Raw genomic sequence first — 23,380 nt, forward strand, 5'->3', positions numbered from 1 at the left:
TAGCTCAACAACAATGCCCAAAGAGCTTCATGGAATGGGTTTGCATGGCCAAGCAGCTAGATTTTAGTCAGGTAAAGTATCAGGTGCAGTGGTATAAAGCAGCGGTCCCAAAACCTCAGGGCCACGGACCGGTACCAGAGAGTTGAGGCTTGGGTGTGAAATTTATGGTTTTCAGGGTTTTTATCGTTAACTCGGTTTCCCTGGGTCTTTTCCCGTGTTGTAGTTGTGTCTTATTTTGAAAGAAATATTTATGTGTTACCGTAGCGACCAGAGAGCATTAAGGGGCAGAGAGGAGGATGTTACTCTCAGTGTTGTTGGCGCATTTCAGGAGGACGCTGCTAAATAAAGTTACACAATTACACAGTGAATTCACGTTTATTATTATATTTACAAAATACCAGTTTCTGTCTTGTTCACATCATTTTATTTTGTTGTATTTATCTGCAATACCTTAAAGGCCGGTTCATGAAAATATTGTCTCACATTAAACCGTCCATGGAGCAAAAAAGGTTGGGGACCGCTGGTATAAAGCATGCTGCCACTGGACTCTAGAACCTTGGAGATGCATTCTCTGGAGTGACGAATCATGCTTCTCCATCTGGCAATCGAATGGATGGGTCTGGATTTAGTGGTTGCCAGGAGAACTGTACTGGTCTGACTGCCCTGTGTCAAGTGTAAGTTTGGTAGAGGGTGGATTACGGTGTGAGGTTGTTTTTCAGTGCCTGGGCTCGGCTCCTTAATTCTATGTGAAAGGAACTCTTAGGGCTTCAGCGTACCAAGACATTTTGGGCAATTTCCTTGTCTAAACTTTGTGGGTACAGTTTGGGGATAACCCCTTCCTGTTCCAACACAAAGGCACACCAGTGCATAAAGACATGGATGAGTGAATTTGGTATGGAAAAACTTGACTGGCTTGCACAGAATCCTTACCTTAATCCAAGAGAATACCTCTGGGATGAAGTAGACTGGAAACTGGATGCCTGTAGCTATACCACATGGTGGTCTTTTATCCTTCAAACTCAGGTACTCTACCCGAGTCCTGGGAGCTCGAGTATCCTGTATCATTGCTGTTCCCAGGACTGTGTTTGCTCTTCTGGACAGAGAAGGCTGTTGTTCCTGAGATCTGCTGGAGCAACTCGGCCAGTGTGGGGGTCACTGCCCTGAGCACCCTGATTACCACGGGGACCACTGTTACCTTCACCTTCCACATCTTCTCGAGTTCCTCTCGCACCACTTGGTATTTCTCGAGTTTATCGTGATCCTTCTTCCTGATGTTGCTATCAGTTGGTATAGCTATATCATTCTCTATGGCCATCTTCCTCTGCTTGTCCGATTGGTTAACCATCACCAGTTTGTCCGTCTATATCTGGAAATCCCACAGGATCTTAGCTTGGTCGTCCTCAACCAACGCAGGAGTCATATCCCATTTTCACCTCAGCACCTCCAGATCATACTCGGCACAGATGTTCCTGTATATTATGCTAACCACTTGGTTATGGAGATCAATGCTAGCATCTGTCAACCTACTGTTAGGTGCTGGATTGTCTCTGGGGCATCTTTGCACAGCCTGAACCTGGGGTCTTCCCTGGTGCAGTAGACCCCAGCCTCAATAGATCTTCTGCTTAGAGCTTGTTCCTGTGCTATCATGATTAGCGCCTCTGTGCTGTTTTACAGTCCAGCTTTGTCTAGCAACTGGTTGGATTTTTCAATATCAACCGCTTTTCTATCTACCAGTGGTACATGCCATACAGGAACCATGATGGCTCCTCTTCTTTGCCGGGTTAGGGTAGCCAGTTAAAATAAAGGCTTCTTATTTCATAGTGAAATTTTTCAAGTGCTTTACTCAAAGCACACTCTCGGTTGATTCACTTGCTAATTATATTGACAGTATTCATTCACTGTGTCATTAGGGATTTGCTACCTTAGCTTAGCTCATAGCCAACTCTCTAGTAGCATGGCCTCTTCACCTGTCCCTGCTGCACTTTCCTGCTCAGTGTGTCAGATGTTTAGTTACTCCTCGGCCTCCTTGAGTAATAACGATGGAGGCCTGGCTTTGCACCCTTGAAAAACCTGTAGCTAGCCAGGCTCCTGTAGTCAGTGTAGCCTAAGGTAATGCAGTCACTATTAGCACTCGGTAGATTATTCCAAGCAGCTTCGAAAATAGGATGCCTGCGTGATGGTGAAGAGGAAATGAAAATATTAGATTAAACAGCAGCATGTGGAATACAATTCATTAGAGTAGATGTCTTTCTGAAAGTGCTGTAACTAAGTGTAAGACTATAATTACTCCACTATTATCTTCATCAGTGCCATGTGCCAACTACCTGATCTCTACTCCCAGAGATTGGTTATCCTGGTAACAGTCATACATCTTCACTGCGTATGACCCTGGATACTGTAGCTCCTCTGAAAAAAAAAGTCACAAATCAAAAGTACTATAATATAAAGAAGATCTTAATTTAGCTTCAAAAATCCTTAAGTTCCATTAATTAATGCCTCACTGTTAAATATGATCAACCTATCTCTAATAATGATGAGATGAGATAGTCTTTATTTGTCAGTTGCAGGTCTTTTGCCCACAACCGAGATGACAGACCTTGCCGACCGTACATACAATACACAAACATCACATTGGGGAGACAGGTCAGGCTAGGTAGCAGGAAAAAAAACATCGAAATGTGCAACACAAAAGGATAATACAGGAATGCACAGATATCAACACACCATAGCACAATAAACACAGACAGCAACATGGGAAAGAGTTCCAGTGTGTACATCTGATCTGGGACCGCTGCAATCTTCGACTGCGCCTCCAGCTGACCCGATGTCCACATCAGAGGGGAGGTAAGCGTTGGAGGTGGCGTTGGATAGGGAGGGTGATGTGTCAGTGAGTGCTTATCAGTATCAGTATATGTATGTGTGTGCGTGTCCATAGTTCAGCTGAGACAGTGTCCTTCGCCCTGCCAGGCTAAGTAAACAGTCTTCCAGCCAACCCAGGTGGCCTTGTAGGGAATGGGAAGAACAGACTAAACACAGTCGTTATCAGGGTGGTGTTGTTCGGCTCCGGCCTTGAGCTCACAGCTGGCGGCGAAGGGGTAGCCGCATTATGATGGTAATTTTTCTTTTGCAAACAACTCATGAGAATTTCAAGCTGTTTTTAACACTCCGACACTGATCTCTCAATCTCCCGTTAATAGCTGCGAGTTTCTCCGTGATGTTATTAGCCATCGATTCTGTAGTCTTGTTACTCTTTTTGCTCACATAGCAGATTCTGAGACCTCACGACCGCAGCCAACTGATCCGAGATGTAGCTTCCGCCCAGGGTCCTTCAGTATCTGCGCTCAGTCGTAAGCGCCTCCAAGCTCTTAACCATGCTGCCTTCAGTGAGCCCTTTCTGAGAAGTCGCACCTGTCGTTCCAATCCCAGCGGGCAGCCTTGTGGGGGTTTGAACAGCTGGTTCCGCTTTCTTAATTCTCCGATAAGCCAGGGCCAAGCCAGCTCCGATCAGCAAGAACCCTGTTATCATGGTTCCGAATAGGTAGATATCTTCAGCGTCCTCGATCAACAGTCCCGCCAGGCACACGATCCTCTGCCACCCGTCCATCGTGTATCCGGCAGGGAAAGTCCCTCCAGGGCTCTCGGGTTCTCCCGAGCCCAGACTTCTTGTTAAAGGGTGTCAATAGCATTCAGAGACCAGTTGATCAAATCCATAATTCTCTTTTAGGTTTTAGACAGACTGTGAGAGAGTGTTCCAGGGAAAGTAATACAAAAATCAGCTATGTACCACAGGCCTTCAAGCTGGCTGTAGTTAAACCTTTACTCAAAAGCATCTCTAGACCCAGCAGTCTTAGCTAATTATAGGCCAATCTCCAACCTTCCTTTATATCCAACATCCTTGAAAGAGTAGTTGTCAAACAGCTAACAGATCATCTGCAGAGGTTTATTTGAAGAGTTTCAGTCAGGTTTCAGAGCTCATCACAGCACAGAAACAGCTTTAGTGAAGGTTACAAATGATCTTCTTATGGCCTATGACAGTGGACTCATCTCTGTGCTTGTCCTGCCAAATTGCTGGATCGGCGGACAGAGGCGGTTTCTCGCAAGTTAAGTAGATTTTTTTAAGGCTTTTTTTCCCGAAGTCGCAAAAGTATGACGTCACAACAATGTGATTGGTCACTTGCAATGTTGAACCTGGAACGACATTTATTATGATGATGTGGGAACAACACCGACACAAGTAGATCGTGCGTTCCATACTGTCAGGTTTTAGATCTCACCCTGGGTCAACACACCTGAATCCCACAATTAGTTCATTACCAGGCCTCTGTTGAACTTCAGGACATGTTGGGGGTGTCCAAATTCCTGGGCTGCATCATCCTGAGGCCGCATTTGTAGACCGATTACGTCACAGCGATGTGCCAAAGGCTGTCCAAATTCGTAGACTCCGACAAATGCGGCGGACAAATGCGGCCTACTTTTCCCCAAATTTGAAGGATGGGTCGGGTGTATCCCAGAATTCATAGCGCGGCCCAGCCAATTCCACTTTCCAACAATGGCGCCCGCTACTAAGTTTTACTATTACTCTTATTACTCTTTCTGGGTCACAAAAGAAACTTTTTAGATATTTTCAGGCAAAAATGTAGCTGTGTAAATTTCAAATATCTGCTCGATTTATCAAGACATCACATATTTGGAAAAGTGCTCTGACAGAAACGTCTGTTACCCACCAGCTCGATAGCACATCGTTTTCAAACCCCCCGCGGTCTTTAAACATGATATCACTCAGGTTAAACATGATATATAAGTCACTTAGATGACTTAAAAATGTTATTGTTTGGCTTTTTCAGTGTTTGATTTGTTCCTGAGTAAATCGGTTTGGCTGACATTAAAGTTATAGTTTTTACACGGCTGAATAAACATCAAACAGAAAACTGATTAAACAAAAGTGTGAGATGGTCAAGAATTAAGCCAGTGTCCTGTTATATTTTAGATTGCAAGGAGCTGAGTTTTGTAAACTCCACCGAGACAGCTGGTGACGCAAATCTAAAGGCTTGCACTTCGGGCCTACCCGGTCTTTGGCAGACACGGCCCACATAGACGGCGAAGGCCGGGTCCTCAGGAGGATACAGCCTATGAATTTGGACACCTTTATTGAGGAGATCATTTAGCCATTTGAATCAGCTGTGCTGGATCAAGGACACCTGCAGGACACTGGAACTTGAGGCCTGGAGTTGGACACCCCAGATTAGAGCGCGCTGTAGGTATAGGGCTTTGGAGTTGACGTCACGCCGCAATGCATTGTGGGAGCACGGCACCATTTTCGGGGTCTACGAATCAAAACAAACATACTGTGTTGGAACGACGATTACAAGATGCTTAAAAGCAGCTCAAAAGAGAATGGACTGTATAGAGACCGATTGCGTCCAGAGGCGCAGAGGTGAAGCGGCGGTACTTGCAGAAAATAGCGTGCATTGGAAATGTGGACCCGTATGAAATACGGCCGTGGAGTAGAAACCCCGAAGACCAACCGCTATTGACGTAGCCTGATATATTTTCGTACCTTATCTGTGGAGTCAGCGCATATATGGGCAGAAATCTGTGCCATCAGAAACTGAATTTGAATAAGTTAAATTTGAATTTGAATTGCTCTGATTGAATCTGAATTGTAACTTGAATAAATGCTTTTGAAAACTGAATTTGAATTAGTCCAATTTGAAATTGAATTTATGGTTTGAAAATGATCATCACTAAATTGAAATTGAATTTTATATTTTGAAAGTGAATTGATTTGCTTTGAAACTGCATTTTATTCTTTAAAAATTCAGCTCTCGAATAATTTCAGTTTCACTTCTCACCATTCAGTTTCAGTTCCAAAATTCAGTTTTTTGGAACTTACATCCGGTTCCGGTTCAAGCGCAGATTAATAGAACTGCGTTTTACTAGCGGACCGAAAGTGTTACTGACGGGAATCTACAGCATCTTTAGCTGAATTAAGACTTCAGAAGTCATTCGTCATGTCGAATGACCAGCGGATAAACTCTCAGGTTGGTAATAAATGTATTACATGTATAAGAACAAGCGTCATGTTAACAAATGACAGCCGTAAGGTAACTTTTATGCTTATTGCAGCTGCTAGCTAAAAACGCTAATTTAGCGTAATTTGCCCTGAATTCAGCTTTGACAACAAATATGATCGACTGTTTCTAGTAGAATTCCAAAGTTGTCATCTTGGGCCCTCTCAGAGTACCCCCTCTGTATGCTTGCAGAGACCCCTACAGTAGGGAAACATGCAAAACGGTGTCCAAACCTTTGTGTTTTAGCTTTATTTATGTCTTACACAGCATCCCAACTCTTTAGCTAACTTAATAACTTTAGCTAAAGTGAATAGTTAGTCTAATTCATTAGTGCAGCATTACTGGATCACCTCTGTTTGAAGTGATATAATATGATATACAACTATCACTGAAACAGCAAACTTTGTAAATAAGCAAACAACACTTCTCATTCTCTAAACGTTTGGCCACAGCTGTAGATTACACTATCAGTGCTTGTTCACTCTTAACAATAATTACATTTCTAAATTTACTTTGTGCATTTACAGGTAAACAATATCTAATATTTTATCTAAATGACTGCTTTGTCTTTGAAAAGGGTGAAGAGCCTGAGGCCGGTGACAGTCCAGTTCTACTCTAAGTACATCCTTACAGTGGCTCACAGGACAAGGCCACATTCCTGTCCTGCCAGAAGAGAAGACAAACTTCAGAGTCTTCATGCAGTTCAACCACACCTGTCATATTCCATATGACAGGGGTCTCAAACTCCAGTCCTCAAGGGTCAAAGTGTCATGCAACTTTTCCATGTCCTCGAGGACTGGAGTTTGAGACCCCTGCCGTATGGTGTTCATGCTGTTTTCTACCCCACAGTTACAGCATGTCTGACTGCCTGTTCAGCATATGCAAAAATATATGAATTTAAGCATGTGATGACTAAGGCCTTCCATTATGGTGTTTGTCATCACATGTCACAGACATCTGGATGGTCATTTGGAATAAACAAAACTAAAAACTTGTTACTTCATCTTTTATCTTTTTTTCATATTATTATTATTGTTCTTATTTTACATTTTTCATTGTTAGGCATTAGGTTTATTTGTAGTAGTCCTTTCCAACTTCTTTCCCTCTTCCATGTCACTGTGTCAGCTTGTCAGCATCTATTTGGGTTTGGAAGTGAAACAGAAAGTAAGGAAATCCAAAGTGCCATTAAAACCAGGAGAGGTTCTTATATTTCAGAAGAAGGGATTAATTCAAAAGAAATGACCTCAATGCCATATTTTATTTAGGAACCCTAGAGAGCACTTTGCAAAATAACACATTCTTATAATTTCACCCTCAGATGAGCCAAGCTACGACTGTCAGGGAAGGTGATGTAGGTACGGAGCATATGAGAGTGGTTAAGTTTGTCTCTTGTCTATATGAAGGCACAAGAGTGATCAATGGCAAGGCGTAGAGATTCAGTATCTTCAGTCTTCAGTGGACACTCCATTTCTGGCACAAAACACCTGTAAAAGATGGTCGATTTAGGAGGTGACCCGACAACTTCAGCCTGTCAAACATATTAATGGAGCAGTATGCTTTAAAAAGAAAAAATCTAATTAAGCATGCACTCAGTACCCTAAGAATTATTATGGTAGTTAAACACAGTGATAGTTGTATATCATATTATATCACTTCAAACAGAGATGATCCAGTAATGCTGCACTAATGAATTAGACTAACTATTCACTTTAGCTAAAGTTATTAAGTTAGCTAAAGAGTTGGGATGCTGTGTAAGACATAAATAAAGCTAAAACACAAAGGTTTGGACACCGTTTTGCATGTTTCCCTACTGTAGGGGTCTCTGCAAGCATACAGAGGGGGTACTCTGAGAGGGTCCAAGATGACAACTTTGGAATTCTACTAGAAACAGTCGATCATATTTGTTGTCAAAGCTGAATTCAGGGCAAATTACGCTAAATTAGCGTTTTTAGCTAGCAGCTGCAATAAGCATAAAAGTTACCGTACGGCTATCATTTGTTAACATGACGCTTGTTCTTATACATGTAATACATTTATTACCAACCTGAGAGTTTATCCGCTGGTCATTCGACATGACGAATGACTTCTGAAGTCTTAATTCAGCTAAAGATGCTGTAGATTCCCGTCAGTAACACTTTCGGTCCGCTAGTAAAACGCAGTTCTATTAATCTGCGCTTGAACCGGAACCGGATGTAAGTTCCAAAAAACTGAATTTTGGAACTGAAATTGAATCGTAGACCTGAAACTGAAATTATTCGAGAGCTGAATTTTTAAAGGATAAAATGCAGTTTCAAAGCAAATCAATTCATTTTCAAAATATAAAATTCAATTTCAATTTAGTGATGATCATTTTCAAACCATAAATTCAATTTCAAATTGGACTAATTCAAATTCAGTTTTCAAAAGCATTTATTCAAGTTACAATTCAGATTCAATCTGAGCAATTCAAATTCAAATTTAACTTATTCAAATTCAGTTTCTGATGGCACAGATTTCTGCCCATACGCGTACAAGTTGTCATTCAAACAAAAGTAAGTCAGCTCGAGTACTGCGAATAAAATGCGTTTGATTTCCATCCGAACATTCACATTAGTGCAGCATAAATTCATTCATGAGGGGAAATTACAGTGAGAACATGTGGAGGCTGTTAGAGGGATAACATAGTGAGTTCAGTGCATTGATGAGACACTGTCCTGAAGGATTTAGTTATTCTTTATGGTTAAAGAAATTGCAATGATTTATTCATATTTATTATAAATAATTCTAATTATGCATCTTGCTTCCATATTTGTATCTTGCGTCCCTAAAAATACATTTTATTTTAATTTTATACATTGATTAATGACCTGCAGAATCTCCTTATCATATTAGGTGATTCATAATTGTCACGTTATACTTTCTCCATCTCTAAAGTGATGACATCCTTGCATTACATACTTTAGGTTCATTTTCTGCAGGCAGGTTTCTGACAGAACAGGCAGATTTAGAATATAACATGCAGCACTCTATAGATGGACACATAAAGAAATGCATAATTACATGTGTGTGCTAACTTTCTAAACACTTTGTTACATTTATGATAAAGTAGATAAAACACATTTACGTCGGCCTTGGCTCATAGTTCTTGTCTTTAAATGAACTTTGTCTGTGTGTGTTTCAGGTCCTGCACTCTCAAAGACTGAATGAACCAGCATTGCAGCCATGGGTCACTGTGAGCATCACAGGGAAGGTTGAAGCTGCCCACTGCACCTGTATGGCCGGAGTCACGGAGACCTGCACCCATGTCGCTGCTCTTCTGTTTAATGTAGAAGCAACAGTGTTGATCCGTGGCACAAGGACTGTTACAGATGAACCTGCATACTGGGTTTTGCTGGGCAATGTGACCAAGATACAGCCAGAGGTTGGCCATAAGATGGACTTCTCCTCTTCAGCTGCCCAAAAAAAGGCTCTCAATCAAAACATAAACAGACCATCCGTAGTGACAGGTAAAAGGAGCCGTCCTCAAAACAGAAAAATCCCACCTGCTACTGTGGAGGAGTTGTCACTGCTATTGGATACTTTGCTGGAACACAGTAAAGCTGTGGGTTGTGGGAATGACCCATCATGTTTTATCTAGGGGTCTAGATTTATGCCTGTAGTGCACTGCCATGTAAATAATTTGCATTTACTGAATATGTACTGACTGAGTACCACTGTTCAAAAGTTGAATAAAGAAACAAACAAATTTTTGCCTGTTTTTTTAAAATTAAAACCACTTTATAGAACATCACATCCGGTACAATGATGATGTCATTTATAGTTTACAAATGACAAAATGTTTACACAAAATCATGATAGTGTTTACATGATATCACCCACTACTAACACGACTTTATTTACTGTATCTTTTGAAAAAATACCGCTATTTATACAGCAAAAGACTTAAGAATATTTAACAGGAGCAAGTTTCATTTTCCCTGGTTTTATTATCACACTGTTCACCAAATGCAGCAAACCTTCACCATCTTATCCAGGAGGGTCACCTCTTCACCCTCACATGGAAGAAGTAATCTGATTGGCATGGTGGTCTGTTTGAAGCAGGTCCCTCGTGTAGCGCTGGAACTCAGTCACGATGTTTCATCCATTTCATCGGCTGGTTTGCTGCAATAATGCCAAATAATTAGCAACTCTATAAATAGAAGGTAGTTCTGCAAAATCACTCAGTAGGATGTTTGTTCTAATTTGCTATGACCTCAGAGCGCATCGAAAATAAAACTAATAGGCTATAAAGAGTGATATGAACATATTTAGAACTTACCGGAATGAAAATGTCCGGAGCACCAACAGATATTTGGAGATGGAAGAGAACTGCACGTCAGCTCGTCTCACAGCTGCTCTCCAGGCTAGACGCCTTCGTTTGGTAACATCGATACACGAGCTGCTCGTGTTGCTTCCAGGTTGGGAAAGAATGAAAAGATAAACCATTTTCAAGCTTATTCTCTTGCCAGTCGTGCGATCGAACATTGCAGCCGACCACACAGCAAGAACGAACCATGGCTGTTGTGTGTGCCTTCGCTCCTTTTTCGCTCGCGCTTTGTTTAGACCCCCAAAATGGCGGATCGGGTCAAAATCCTTTCCACGCCCACCCCCGTGACATCACGCTCCAAAACCCTACAGGGAGTGCAGAATTATTAGGCAAGTTGTATTTTTGAGGAATAATTTTATTATTGAACAACAACCATGTTCTCAATGAACCCAAAACACTCATTAATATCAAAGCTGAATGTTTGTGGAAGTAGTTTTTAGTTTGTTTTTAGTTTTAGCTATTTTAGGGGGATATCTGTGTGTGCAGGTGACTATTACTGTGCATAATTATTAGGCAACTTAACAAAAAACAAATATATACCCATTTCAATGATTTATTTTTACCAGTGAAACCAATATAACATCTCCACATTCACAAATATACATTTCTGACATTCAAAAACAAAACAAAAACAAATCAGCGACCAATATAGCCACCTTTCTTTGCAAGGACACTCAAAAGCCTGCCATCCATGGATTCTGTCAGTGTTTTGATCTGTTCACCATCAACATTGCGTGCAGCAGCAACCACAGCCTCCCAGACACTGTTCAGAGAGGTGTACTGTTTTCCCTCCTTGTAAATCTCACATTTGATGATGGACCACAGGTTCTCAATGGGGTTCAGATCAGGTGAACAAGGAGGCCATGTCATTAGTTTTTCTTCTTTTATACCCTTTCTTGCAGCCACGCTGTGGAGTACTTGGACGCGTGTGATGGAGCATTGTCCTGCATGAAAATCATGTTTTTCTTGAAGGATGCAGACTTCTTCCTGTACCACTGCTTGAAGAAGGTGTCTTCCAGAAACTGGCAGTAGGACTGGGAGTTGAGCTTGACTCCATCCTCAACCCGAAAAGGCCCCACAAGCTCATCTTTGATGATACCAGCCCAAACCAGTACTCCACCTCCACCTTGCTGGCGTCTGAGTCGGACTGGAGCTCTCTGCCCTTTACCAATCCAGCCACGGGCCCATCCATCTGGCCCATCAAGACTCACTCTCATTTCATCAGTCCATAAAACCTTAGAAAAACCAGTCTTGAGATATTTCTTGGCCCAGTCTTGACGTTTCAGCTTGTGTGTCTTGTTCAGTGGTGGTCGTCTTTCAGCCTTTCTTACCTTGGCCATGTCTCTGAGTATTGCACACCTCGTGCTTTTGGGCACTCCAGTGATGTTGCAGCTCTGAAATATGGCCAAACTGGTGGCAAGTGGCATCTTGGCAGCTGCACGCTTGACTTTTCTCAGTTCATGGGCAGTTATTTTGCGCCTTGGTTTTTCCGCACGCTTCTTGCGACCCTGTTGACTATTTTGAATGAAACGCTTGATTGTTCGATGATCACGCTTCAGAAGCTTTGCAATTTTGAGACTGCTGCACCCCTCTGCAAGATATCTCACTATTTTTGACTTTTTTGAGCCTGTCAAGTCCTTCTTTTGACCCATTTTGCCAAAGGAAAGGACGTTGCCTAATAATTATGCACACCTGATATAGGGTGTTGATGTCATTAGACCACACCCCTTCTCATTACAGAGATGCACATCACCTAATATGCTTAATTGGTAGTAGGCTTTCGAGCCTACACAGCTTGGAGTAAGACAACATGCATGAAGAGGATGATGTGGACAAAATACTCATTTGCCTAATAATTCTGCACTCCCTGTATTACAGGTACTGCACTGCAGTGGTTTGTATCATATCTATCTAATAGACTCCAGTTTGTGCATGTAAATGGAGAGTCCTCTTCACACACTGAGGTTAATTATGGAGTTCCACAGGGTTCAGTGCTAGGACCAATTCTGTTTACATTATACATGCTTCCCTTAGGCAGCATCATTAGAAGACATAGCATACATTTACACTGCTATGCAGATGACACCCAGCTCTATCTGTCCATGAAGCCAGATAACACACACCAATGAGTTAAACTGCAGGAATGTCTTAAAGACATAAAGACCTGGATGGCAGCTAATTCTGCTTCTTATTCAGATCAAACTGAGGTTATTGTACTCAGCCCTGAAAATCTTAGAAATATGGTCTCTAACCAGATTCTTACTCTGGATGGCATTACCTTGGCCTCCAGTAACACTGTGAGGAACCTTGGAGTCATTTTTGACCAGGACATGTCCTTCAATGCACATATTAAACAAATATGTAAGACTGCTTTCTTCCATTTGTGCAACATCTCTAAAGTTAGAAATATCCTGTCTCAGAGTGACGCTGAAAAACTAGTTCATGCATTTATTACTTCCAGGCTGGACGACTGTAATTCATTATTATCAGGATGTCCAAAAAACTCACTGAAAAGCCTTCAGCTGATCCAAAATGCTGCAGCAAGAGTCCTGACAGGGACTAGAAAGAGAGAGCAGATTTCTCCTGTTTTGGCTTCCTGTTAAATCCAGAACCAAATTTAAAATTCTTCCTATCACATACAAAGTGAATGATCAGGCCCAGTCGCAGTGGCGGAGCGGGGGGGGGCTTACTGGGCTTAAGCCCGGGTTGTTTTGTCAGAAGCCCGGGGTCTTTTGGAGTGTAATTTTTTCATAGTTAGATGCCTGGCTGACAACTGTATAAAGCAAAAAACTACACACAATATTCGAAGCACATAGTGCACACTGTGGGAATTTACGACTGTGCGTGAATCCCCCCTAATATTGGTTTGATCCAAGCTCAGACACTAAGCGGGGGGCGGGGCAGCTGCTGCCTGCGAGTGCGCCGTTGGAGAAACGGAACCAGCCATACTAAGGAGAGCTTAAGTTTGACCAGGTACCAAAGCAAATCATTCATACTGTACAAATAATGTAAATATGACGGTGCATCACGAAAGATTGATATCAAACTGATCACTTGACCAATATTACCTTACTTGCTCTTCAAGTGAATCAACAAACGGCGACATGAAAAGCCGAACAACAACAAAGCTGTTTCTTTAGAGAGTCTCAGCTTACATGTGTGTTTATTTCATATTTTCAGTTGTTTCCCTCCATGGCTAAACAAAGCGTTTCAGTTATGTACTGATGAACACAACAATGGACATAAGGAGCTTCTTTCAAAGAAAAACTCAGGTAAATGTTATTTTATATATTATGCTTTGTGTGTTGTTCAGTATATTTCTATACAAAACAAGAGGAACTTCAACACACAGCAGTATATTCACAGTTGAAACCAGATATTTACACTTTATGGAAAACACAAGAACATTTTTACTGTACAACATCAATTTAGAGTAAACTTGTTTTGCATAAATAAATATTGAAATATCTTTTGAATTAGTTAAATGTCAGAATAAAGAGAGACAGAGCTTCTATTTTTTTATCACTTTCATCAAATGTAGGAGCACATGTACACTAAGTTTATTGTTAATTAATAAGAAACTGCAGACGATTCCATTCTGAGCTGAGCTTCTGATTGGTTCGTAGAGTCCATGTGAGTAAACTGGTGGCACACCTGTGGATGCATATAAGGCAAAACACAGAGCCTGTTTCTGTGACATGGGAACATCAAGAGATGTCAACAAAACACCAGGAAGAGAACTGTGGAGCTCCATAAGTGTGGCTCAGTTTGAATACAATTTGGTGCCATTTGCAATTAAGAAATACAGATTTTCTCTCTTTACTCTTAAAGTTAACAAATGTGTTTTTTAAAATAAACATTTAGTCTGATTTGATGTTACAATTAAAAAAGGTGTTTTTATCTGAAGAGTAAATATCTGGTTTCAACTGTGTATTTGATGATTGTCAGCACAAAGAGGGAGAGAGGAACACACAGAGAGAGGTGAAACAAGAGCAGGTGAGACTCACATGTTAGTCACATGGTTGTTTACCAGAAGTATCACCGTATCACAGGTCCTCATGTATCTCGTACCTAGTGTTTCTTTTTAGGTTTGTTATTTTTCAAATTCTATATTTATTAAGTTCTGCAGGCTTGTTTGCACAACAAGGCTAAATAATTATATAAACTTTTCTCAGTCTAAATATTGGACTTTGGTAGAATTAAAAAATAAGTGTAGTGCAGGTCTATGATGGTTTTTAGTGCTGCTATCATCTAGTTCTGATTCTGGTTCTGTCTTGGTTAAGTCCCAAGTAGTCCTGATTTTGAACTGTTGTAGTCCTGTTTTAATTCCGGATCAGTTCTGGGTCTGGTTGAATTGGGGTTTAGTCCCTGTGTCTTGATACAGCCCTGATTTTGTTCTGCCTTGCTGCTTAATTAAAAAACTAGTTTAAGGTGTCCTGCAGATGTGATATATATTTTTCCCTATATGAAGTCATTCTTTTTTGAACAAAACTCAAAACAGAGCCAATTAATCTTTCAGTCATTTCTAACACCCCCCCCCCCCCCCCCCCCCCCCCAAAAAAAAAAAAAAAATCCCACATGCATACTACCCTTTAGGGCTAAGCCCCGGGTGTTTCAAATGTCTGGCTCCGCCTCTGCCCAGTCGTACCTGAACAAAGTTATAGTACTGCTTCACCCCATTAGAGCACTTCATTCTCAAAGTGCGGATCTACTTGTGGTTCCTATTCCTAGTATTTAAAAGTAGAATGGGAGGCAGAGCCTTCAGCTTTTCCTCCAGCTTCCAGATCGTATTAGGGAGACAGACACTATCTCTACGTTTAAGCTTAGGCTTCAAACTTTCCTTTTTGGTAGCAATTTAGATAAGGCTGTGTAACACCTGCTTAGTATAGTAAGGTTAAGCTTATAGAATAGATTCGAGAGGAGTAAAATAAGTTTGAGGGAATTGAGTGTAACAATGTTGCAACGGTGCAATAAACCAATGTAAACAACAAGAAAATTATACCATATATCGTTGCACCCCTAGTAACCATGTCTATAGGGGTTACAGCTATCAGGTGACTTCCCTGAATCCTCCCTTAGCTACGCAATATGTTTAGGCTGAAAGGAGATTTCCATGATGATGATGAAGGTTGCCTGGCTCTTTTCCACAGCGTGTATTTCTCCTGTCGTCCTCCCCTAACACCCAGAGAGCTGCCCAGCCAGGCAAGATAAACTTTACTCGTCACGATGAGACGTCTTCCCTGTCTCGCTCAGTCCCTGCATCCTTAAATGTCTCCAGTTGTCCCGAGTTCCCTGTGACTGTCTCCTTGGTGCATTTAAACCCCTGTTCCTCCCTGTCCTCATCGTCTGTTGTCTTCGTCTCCGTTATCAGTCATCATAATTTTACCATCTCTGAGTAAGTCTGCAAATTTCTTTATTAAATCATAAGATTCTTAAATTCATCAAGTCTCTCTGTGCCTGGGTCCTCGTCACAAAACATGACATCACTGTTTTGTACATTTTATCACAATTTAATCCCCATATTTGAGAAAGAAAAGCAAAACACTTTTTTGACCAGTCTGTAACAAAACCATCAAATCAGATAAAGGTTATTTAAATGCTGCAAACAAAGAATGGATTGGAATAAAAAAAAATACATATCCTAACCTTAATTACATGTGAAATATGAATAAATGAAAATACACTCCAAAAATAGAGTCCTTGAAATGTACAAATGTATAAAATATTGATAAATAAAATTATAAAAATGGAGGAACTTTGCCTATGGTACAATGTATGAAAAGATCTTTATGTCATGGTCCTGGGCCATGTTGGCCCAGTTCTCTTGTATGTTTGTATTTAGTTCCCTGTTTAGGTTCTGTTTCCTGAGTTGCCCTGTTGTGTTGTTCCCTAAGTGTTTTCCCTTCGTGGCTTTTACCCCCTGTGTGCCCCTCTGTGTATCTGTGAGCCCTCGTCTCTCCTTATGTTTTATTCCATGTTTCCCCAGCCCGTTATGTCTGTGTTTTCCCCGTGCTCTCTCTCCTCCTGTCTGAACCTCCGTACTTCCTGTTTGACTCTGCCCGTCTCCCGTCAGTGTTATGTTCACCCCGCCCTGTCTCGTTATGGTTATCTGTGTCAGCTGTGTTCCCCGTGTGTTCCCACTTTCCTCGTTAACCCTCTGTGTATTTCTGTCTGCGTCTCCCTCTGTTCGGCGTCGCGTTCTCCCTCATGCTGTGTGGATCTTCCTGTGTCTACCTGCGAGTGTTAGTTTACTTTTCCCCAGTTTAGTTTTGTATTTCCTGTGTTCTGCCGTGCCAGCATTAAAGCTGTGTTTCTCGAGTTCATCCCCGTGTCTGTGAGTTTTGCATTTGGGTCCTCCTCCTGCTTGCCACACAGCGATCCATGACACTTTACTGCAGATGCTACTATGGCTCTGCAGATTTTTTCTTTTATTTTAACCTATGTCGCCTCACCTTGAGGTTGGCAAATCTGTCTATCACTTTTTGGTGATCAACTCTCTCAAGCAGTTTAACAGTAAATGTTGTGCCTGTCACTGCTCCCTGTCTGTTTTCTTACCTGGTTCTTCCTGACCTTGTACTCTCTCCTCACGTTCCCCTCTTTCCTTGCTCCCTCTTTGGACTGACAATCATACACAAATAGATTGTATTCAATTAGATGAAAAAATGACATTAATATGAAAAAAACAAATATATTAAGATCACTACAAAAAAGTCCTCTCTCAGTGTACTTTCAACCAAAAGGCAAATAACCAAACCACATGAACATCTAATAAAAGATAAATATTGAAACACTGATCCAACATTATTCTTGATTGACGGATCATTTGTTCTTATACTTTTACCTGAATGTGGCTCCTGGGTTTAATATCAGCACATGCACATATGACAAAATAAACAACTTCTCTCACTCCATATCAAACAGGACAGTGGTAACAACAGCAGACTACAGACAATTTCAAGTTTTAGATTTTAAATAGGCTGTATGAATTTCAATGGGAGCAACAGGACGGTCAAATGTCGCTGATTTTACTACAGAGCAGGACGGATTGTAGGGCAGCAAACATCGTCGGAAAACACGTTTCCAACACTGCAGGTTACCTGGTGTAATGTTTTTCAGCTAAAAAGAAACATGGCCTGACTCCTACCTAACTATATAAAGAGTAACTGAAGGTTAAATGCAGCTAACATGTCCTGTTTTAAGCCAGGCTCTTACACCTCCGCTCAACTGCGTCTCAGCCACCATCGCTCTGGCAGCAACGGCGCTAGAGCCAGAGTAGGGGAGAGGAGAGCTGGAACAAACCATTTTGGGAGAGGGGGGGTTATCTATACTTTTGTTGTTAAAATGTTACATCTGAATCAAGTACTGAATGCTTTTTATATTTTTAGTAGTGTGTCACACAAACAGCAAATATTGTCAAAAAAAAGTAAGAAATCTTTGGGGGTGCTTTGATTCATTTGATCTTTCTATAATCTTTTTATAGAAATAGAAATATGGAAATGTACTGATAAGTGATCAGAATTATAATATTTCTGACTGAGACAAAATTTCCCCGATTCAAATCGAATCGTGGATTGAATCGATTTGGGATCTTGCGAATTGGAATCGAATCGATTCTAGAAATCAGTGACGATATCCAGCCCTAATTTTATATTTATTATATTATTTTTTCTATAATTGTTTATTATTTTTCAGTATTTTGTTATGTTATTAATTGGTATATGTATAGAGAATGCACATCGTTTGTTAAACATGCTTACATGCCACCATGTGGTTTAAGACATTTTGACCAGTTTTAAATATCAAGGTTTAAATGAAACATTTTGGCGGTTTCCAAAAACCAGCTGACATCATGGTGACAAAGTCTTGGAATGTTTTTAAATCTTTTATATTCAGTCTATCGAGTCAGGCCCTGTTCTTGAAATACATCTAACTTCAAGGCAGTCCTTTCTATATTCATCTCAAGTCTCCCCCAGTCTCTGTGATTGAACTCTAATCATTAATAGTTGGATCTTTTAATCAACGAGGCAGAGTGACTCGTTTTCTAAGGCGTCTCTATCGCCGACTTTTTTCTTTTCCTTTTTCTTCCTCCAGATATGTGAGATAAATTCAGTCCGCAGCACTCACAGCACAATCGACATGTTTGTGTCAGATCTGCTGGAGCACAGCTGAAGTTACATTTCTTCATCCTCTCAGATGCTCATTTACACCACACCGCTTCCTAGACAGTGCTCTCTGTTATTGTAAGTGATGCATTAGGGAAATTCTGAAATAATGATCATATAAATATTTGTAATTTTTTTTGAGTGAAGTGGAACTTGAAATAAACATTATTCTTGTTTAAAACCCTTTTAGTAGACGACTCGTGATGAGATCTCACTGCTTTGTATAGGAATGTAAACTGGACTGGGTTGTTTCAGTCTTCATATATGACCTGTGCGCTGAACTGCAGGACTCTTACCTGCTTTTCACTGTGGAAAATAATGGCCCATAACCATTCTTAATTCTAGTTCATTATTGTATCACAGAGTGCTGTCAGTGCTGCTGGTTTGCTAAGGCGACAGCTTCACATCAGAGCTCTGAAACCTGAAACTGGACACATTTAAACATTCACTGCTACTCTCCCAGAGAGCAGATGTGGACATCAACTTAGTTTGACTCAGATTAAAGTGAACAGGTATTCTCAGTGTGTATCCTGTGTTCTAGCAGCCAAGGGTACAGCTGTGTTAAAGAGACTTAGCAAGTTAGAATCAAATAATGTTTATAGTTTTTTAAATCGCCAAATTAATAGGATAACGAATAATGAATTACAGTATTAATTGAAAGCATTTCAGGGAGTTTTTAGGACTTCCTGATAATAATGAATTACAGTCGTCCAGCCTGGAAGTAATAAATGCATGAACTAGTTTTTCAGCGTCACTCTGAGACAGGATATTTCTAACTTTAGAGATGTTGCACAAATGGAAGAAAGCAGTCTTACATATTTGTTTAATATGTGCGTTGAAGGACATGTCCTGGTCAAAAATGACTCCAAGGTTCCTCACAGCGTTACTGGAGGCCAAGGTAATGCCATCCAGAGTAAGAATCTGGTTAGATACCATATTTCTAAGATTTTCAGGGCCGAGTACAATAACCTCAGTTTGATCTGAATTAAGAAGCAGAAAGTTAGCGGCCATCCAGGTCTTTATGTCTTTGCTAAACTGAAACTAGGAACATAACTTGATCCCAACAATTTGTATTTTTATTTCCTGAGCTGCAGGCTCCATGCTCTCTAAGAGTTTGAGAGGAAAGATTAAATATTAAAAGCAGAATTCAAACATAGTCTACAGACAAACTTGAAATGAGCTCAGCCAGTACAGTTAGGGTCCTGTTTTAGGATCATATAGTAATGCTCACAGTAAGATAAAAAATAAAGACCACAGTGCCATCCAGTTCAGCCCAGTCCTTGGTGTGGCACAGGCAGCAGCATATACAACAACAAAAAGGAAAAACTACCCTATTCACACGAGGGTCATTCTTTCAGAAATCAGCCAACTTGCATCTACATCTATATTACAAAGTTTGAACTTAGGAGGGCTGTGAATGTTTTCTTTTTATAAAAAAACCTCTGCCAGTGTGGCTGTGGCTACAATGTAGCTGCCATCACCAGTGTGTGAATGGGTGAATGACTGGATGTGTAAAGCGCTTTGGGGTCCTTAGGGACCAGTAAAGCGCTATACAAATACAGGCCATTTTTTTTTTACCATTTAGAACATTTTTTGAAAATATAGTCAGCTGACTTGCTTTCAAACCAGTTTGACATTAAAATCTGAATAGAATAGGAATCAAAACTGTTGAAGACAAGTCCTTAAAACATGAACCAAAAGTCCATCACTCCTGCAAAGTTGTATATTTGGGTACACACTAATAAAAACACTGTCAGTGACAATTTCTCAATAAACAAATATGACAATTTGTAGCACAAAAAAATATCAGTTGATAGTCTGATCAATAGAGATAAAAGATTAGAGTTGTTTTGAGTTGAAACTCTAATTATAATGTTGAAAATAACTCTTAAATCGAATTTCCCAGAGGAACCCACCCGAGGGATTAATAAAGTTCTATCTAATCTAAATATTTTTATTTTTTATTTTTTAATATCTGCTCTCTTTCTCTCAAATCATGACACATTTACATTTTCTGATCAGACATGTGTGACCTGCCTCTGACTTTTATGACTCAAAGTTTGTACATATATAAAGATTTCTTTGCAATTGTAGCTTCACATTTCAAACACTTTTTTAGACATTTGAAAAACAAAAAACAAACAAAGCCTGACTTTCACTTGTTTGTCACACTGAAATCAAAGGCAGTGTTCAAACATGAATATGTTACAAGTATTACACACAAACCCCACCCCCACACTCCAGCTTTAATCTGATAAACCTGCTCTCGCTCCAGTTTCTGCCATGATGCCACTCATCAAAACTAAGCAGCTCTGTAAACAAGAAAATGACCAAAACACCATCAAACTATTAAAATAAAAGTCCAGAGTGACCAGGACAATAGTGCTAACCAGTACACCAGTGCAAAAATAGCAGCCTTAAACTGACTAATTTACTTTACACTAATTATGAACAGATAATGAAACTATTTGTTTTACTGAACGCCAGCAAACTTTCTGTGTGGAGCCTTCTTGTTCCCTGTGCCTGTGTGGTTTCTCTCTCTGTACTGACTCATGTGTTAGGTTAACTGGTGAGTCTGTGTTTGCCATTGATAATGAGTGTGAGAGGCTGTCTGTGTGTTTGCCCTGTGATGGGCGTCTTACCTGTCTATGCTGTTAAAGTCTGCCTGCCTGAAAGTTATGTTAGAACCTCGGTGACCCTGAATTAGATAACTGATTAAGAAAAGGGATGGATGATTATTTTAAAGATCCATCCATCCATCTTCATCCGCTTTATCCGCCGCCGGGTTGCCGGGGCAGCAGCCTAAACGGGCGACCGTGGCTCAGGGGGTTGGGAATCGCATCTGTAACCGGAAGGTCGCCGGTTCGATCCCTGGGCTCTCTGTCCTGGTCGTTGTGTCCCTGGGCAAGACACTTTACCCTACTTGCCTACTGGTGTTGGCCAGAGGGGCCGATGGCGCGATATGGCAGCCTCGCTTCTGTCAGTCTGCCCCAGGGCAGCTGTGGCTACAACTGTAGCTGCCTCCACCAGTGTATGAATGTGAGAGTGAATGAATAGTGGTATTGTAAAGCGCTTTGGGTGCCTTGAAAAGCGCTATATAAATGCAATCCATTATTATTATTATTATAAGCACAGAAGCCCAGCCACCTCCTCCAGCTTATCCAGGGGAACACCAAGGCGTTCCCAGGCCAGCCGAGAGATATAATCTCTCCAGCGTGTCCTGGGTCTGCCCCGGGGCCTCCTCCCGGTGGGACATGCCTGGAATACCTCACCTAGGAGGCGCCCAGGAGGCATCCTTGTCAGATGCCCGAACCACCTCAGCTGGCTCCTTTCGATGTGGAGCAGCAGCTGCTCTACTCTGAGCCCCTCCCGGATGGCTGAACTCCCCTATCTCTAAGGGAGAGGCCAGCCACCCTTCGGAGGAAGCTCATTTCCGCCACTTGTATCTGCAATCTTGTTCTTTCGGTCACTACCCACAGCTCGTGGCCATAGGTGAGGGTAGGGACGTAGATCGACCGGTAAATTGAGAGCTTCGCTTTTACACTCAGCTCCCTCTTCACCACGACGGACCGGTGCAGTGTACACATCACTGCAGCCACAGCACCAATCCATCTGTCGATCTCCAGCTCCCTTCTCCCATCACTCGCGAACAAGACCCCGAGATACTTGAACTCCTCCACTTGGGGCAGGAACTCATCCCCAACCCGGAGTGGGCACTCCACCCTTTTCCAGCTGAGAACCATGGCCTCAGATTTGGAGATGCTGATTCTCATTCCTGCCGCTTCAGACTTGGCTGCGAACCATTCCAGTGCGAGCTGGAGGTTGCCACCCGATGAAGCCAACAGAACCACATCATCCGCAAAAATCAGAGATGAGATTCTGAGGCCACCGAAATGAAAGCCCTCCGCCACTTGGCTGCGCCTAGAAATCCTGTCCATAAAAATTATGAACAGAATCTGTGACAAAGGGCAGCCCTGGCGGAGCCCATCACCCACGGGGAACGAGTCCGACTTATTGCCGGCAATGCGAACCAAGCTCTTGTAACGGTTATATAGGGATCAAATGGCCCGTAGCAATGGGCCAGACACCCCATACTCCCGCAACACCTCCCACAGGACACCCCGAGGGACACGGTCGAATGCCTTCTCCAAGTCCACAAAACACATGTAGACTGGTTGGGCAAACTCCCATGCACCCTCAAGTATCCTTGAGAGGATAAAGAGCTGGTCCAGTGTTCTGCGACCAGGACGAAAACTGCATTGTTCCTCCTGTATCCAAGGTTCGACTAGCGGACGAACTCTCCTTTCCAGCACCCTGGCATAGACTTTCCCAGGGAGGCTGAGGAGTGTGATCCCCCTGTAGTTGGAACACACCCTCCGGTCCCCCTTCTTAAAGATGGGGAACAGGATGGGGGCAGTACCTGTGGATCTGCCAATCCACAGGTACTGCCCCTGATCTCCACGTAACATTGTAGAGGCGCGTCAACCAGGACAGCCCAACAACGTCCAGAACCTTCAGGAACTCGGGGCAGACCTCATCCACATCAGGGGCTCTGCCACCAAGGAGTTGTTTAACTGCCTCAGTGACCTCGCCCCCGGAAATTGGCGGGTCATTCCCCTCATCCCCACACTCTGCTTCCTCCTCGGAAGACGTGTCAGTGGGATTAAGGAGGTCCTCGAAGTATTCCTTCCACCGCCTGACAATTTTCTCAGTCGAAGTCAGCAGCGCTCCGCCAGCACTATACACAGTGCAGGTAGAGTCTCCTCCTGAGACGCCTGACGGTTTGCCAGAATCTCTTCGAG

The sequence above is a fragment of the Astatotilapia calliptera genome, chromosome 12, assembly GCF_900246225.1.
Source record: "Astatotilapia calliptera chromosome 12, fAstCal1.2, whole genome shotgun sequence".
Classification (NCBI taxonomy): domain Eukaryota; kingdom Metazoa; phylum Chordata; class Actinopteri; order Cichliformes; family Cichlidae; genus Astatotilapia; species Astatotilapia calliptera.